The following is a 3561-nucleotide window of genomic DNA, read 5'->3' on the forward strand; positions in this document are numbered from 1 at the left end:
AAAAAATGAATGATTATATCAAGACTTCCTCACAGACAGAAAAGCCGTAATTAAAGGTCGGAGATCTCTTGTCCGAAATTATTGTGTGCAGAAGCAGGGGAACTGTTCAACACAGCCCTGGTTAATCTTTCATGAAGCTGGCCATGGAATCCTGGGTATTCGTCACGGGCTAGTATACGCCGATGACGTCGTGATGCGGATGCACAAAGGATTGGCAGGAACCATTCAAGACTGCCTTCAACAGGCTGCCAACGTAGTCCAGGCCCAATTAAAGACCTGTGTACTAACCTGCATCCTCCCCTCCCCCCCAAAAAATCCGAGCTCATACTCGTGCGAGAGTGAGGCGGCATGACACATCCAGGGACGTAAAGATAACACTGGACGGACATAGTGTTCTCCCTTGCTCAACTATTAAGATACTGGGGATGACTTATGAAGAAAATTGCAAAAACGATCAGCTCATCTATAAACCAGAAGCACCAGGATTTTTTTTCGAGGGGGGGGCTAAAGTTCTCAAGCCACCCCCCCCTCCACCACGAGAGAATAAAAAGCGCGGTAGTTTGCAACCGCCCTTAAAGGCTATGAAGACAGAATACATGTTTGGTTCATTAAAGAGAATGCATTGTCCCGATAACAGTGATACCAGTTTTATTGCAAACTTCAAAGGAATAGTCGAGATATTAGATAAAACACATGGAGCAGTGGTGCCTGCCCAGCTACTTTCCGGCGATTTCTCTAACACCACAGGACCTTGTTTGTATGATTGGCGCGTAACGACCTAAGCTACCGCCCGAAAAAATATGATCGCTCGATTGTTGAAGGGCCTTTAGTTCCATTGACCCTATCGGGAATTCTAACATGCAGTTAACACACTCAGAACTTTGTTTTAGTTCTGGTCTGTAGTACATCACTCCTGCCAATATTACGTTTTTTGATACTTGTTGCATTGCTTCGGTTGAAAATCGTCTTCTGTGACTGGAATCGAGCTGAGTGAGTTACCAAAGGCGAGTTCTTCCCAATTCAACAAGGTTGTATGTTGTCTTCAGATGGGCCCTTTAAGGTCTCTCTCATGATATTGCTATGGTGTTGATTACGGGGATAATTAGTGCCAGGTGAAGTTGTAAACTGAGAAAACATCCGCAGACTGCGTAGTGCAAATCTGCGCCTGTGGTACGGGACGTATACTGCATGCACAGGGACCTTGTGCAGGTATTACCAGTATTACATTAAATGGTCACAGTTTCATGTGGCTACTTGCTTTATTTCCACGTGTGCAGTATGGTGTGTGTGACATCCGCAATAAAATGACGTAGGCCGTAAGAGTGAGTTTTTTTTATTTAGTTGATGTTTAAAATGCAGAAGAAAATTTTCTGCTTATAAGCATTCTACGCCTGTACAGCAGCTTCCAGTGTAAGGCCAATGGAGCTCATTTTGTGCAGTCTACATCGAATCTATGGACTTACGTTATAGGTAGCGCAGGTCTTACCTAAAAAAAAAAAAAAGACAGGCTATGAATTATGCATACAAGAAGCGTTAATTGACAGCCATAATTTCAGCAGATACCAACCCTGAGCACACAGACATCACGTACAAGAACTGCGCTGTTAACGGCAAAAACATTGTAAGATTAGCCCTCGCGCAAAGCGGAATAATTCAGCCATCGGTATTGTCAAGCCATGTCAGTTGAAATTTGTGCTGATGTTTTGATTCTGTGACGCAGTCCAACTCATAGCTTCTAAGGACACCGGGTGGACATGAAAAGCTGGTGCTTTGTAACATCGCCAATCTGGTTAACAATTCCGCACAGCCCAAATTTCGACTCTGCTGTAAACAGCTCCCCCTTAGTGTTCTGTCATACTTGCATTATTCTCTGTCAAGTTTTCAGTGATTCGTGCATAAATGCCCTACTGAAGGCGTGTACTATTCAGTAACTTTAGTGGGGCGGCCATCCCGTTGAGGTGCAGGTACCACTCCTGGATAAGGTAGAGCAAGTCACTGCAAAGTTCACCATTCAATGCCATACCGAACTTCAAAATTAGCAAGAACAAATAATAACACAAAGACGGCGTTGTCTGACCATACTTTTGTGGTTAGGCATGTTCAATGCAACTTGAGCAAAATTTTGCTGCGTTTGAAATTTTCTCGTGAGATCTCAGGAAAAAATTAGTGAGGTCCTACCGTTCTGGTTTCAAACATTAATGAAAGGACATACTTTTTAGTGGATGCATGTGCTGCCATTGTTCAGCCGAGTACACACTGGCGGTTTTAAAGCTGAAACAATAAAACGGCATGGGCGGGAATGTATAGGACACAGAAATTTTGCAGTTTTCGTTAGCGACTCAGAAAATGGAAATTATGTTGGGACGCTCCTTGGTCCACCAGAAAACAGGGTGCACTGGGAAGTTGTACAGGGACGTTGGACATGACCTTCAGGCTTGGGGCGGTGCTCGAAACGAGTCAGCATTTTTGTTGCCCGCGGTGCACCAAAAAAACATGCGTAATGGCATGGCCCCGCTAACATAAATCGACAGGCTACCATGTATCAGCATGAAACAGACAGTAAGGGTACAGTTAAGGCACTCGCTTGGTTGACAGCGGCTTTGATATTTCAGACTACGACAAAATAGATTGGCAAAAAATTGCGAAATGGTTTACCGTCATGATTCCTCGGTCATTTTGGTTACTTAAGTAATGCTTTCTATTGCTCAAACTTTCCTTCATGCGATATTTTAAGACGTATAACAGTAGTGGATCTTGGCAGAATCACATCAGCACGCATCCGAATGTGGGGGGGGGGGGGGGGGGGAGGAGGGAGTGCGGAAGCGTGTTGGTGTTCTTGAGAGGGCCTGTGGTCTGTAGCCTGTTTTCTTAATTGTGACATTCGTTCATCATGCCAAATCAATTGAGCAGTGAAAGAATGATACTCTTGAGCCCATGGATCTTCTAAAAAAGTCCAGAAAGAGGTAAAGGAAAATTCTACTAGAAAGGCACGTTCGTTTCTTCACCACCAGTACAGAGGTCCTTCACTTGCACACACTGCTATTATGATTTTAAAATTTGGTGTAGCAGTGGATGCACATATCGGTATGAAACGTGGCAACAAAAGTTCCGGTTTAGCAAACTACTAAAGCTGCAGCGAACACAAATATATTTTTAACTCTTCATGTACAGTGGAACCTCGGTAATACGACTTTCAAGGGACCGCGCGAAGGCGTCGTATGACCGGGGGGTCGTATGACCGGGGTGCGGATAAAAAATTCCAGCAGAATAGACGGTCTTACGTGACAGGTGGTTAAATAACTTATTAAAACTACGATATTTAGCGTGTTCTCGCGTCCTTTGCGAACCTTCAGCCAAAAATACGGTTTCAAAAAAGAAACGCCTATTTTATGCCCCCCCCCCCCTCCCTCCACGGCATCCAAGCTAGACCGCCAGCCAAGCACGTCTCGCAACGCGACCCCCCGCGTTGTCCGGCGCTATTAGCCCCAGCCCCGCGCCTCGCGTGCGCAAGATAAGGCCGACGTGGTCCAGCAAACTGAGAGGGGAAAAGGCGAGTGGGAA

Source organism: Haemaphysalis longicornis, unplaced genomic scaffold, assembly GCF_048455015.1.
Source record: "Haemaphysalis longicornis isolate Haplotype H1 unplaced genomic scaffold, Haemaphysalis longicornis Haplotype H1 scaffold_2, whole genome shotgun sequence".
In the NCBI taxonomy this organism is placed as follows: Eukaryota; Metazoa; Arthropoda; class Arachnida; order Ixodida; family Ixodidae; genus Haemaphysalis; species Haemaphysalis longicornis.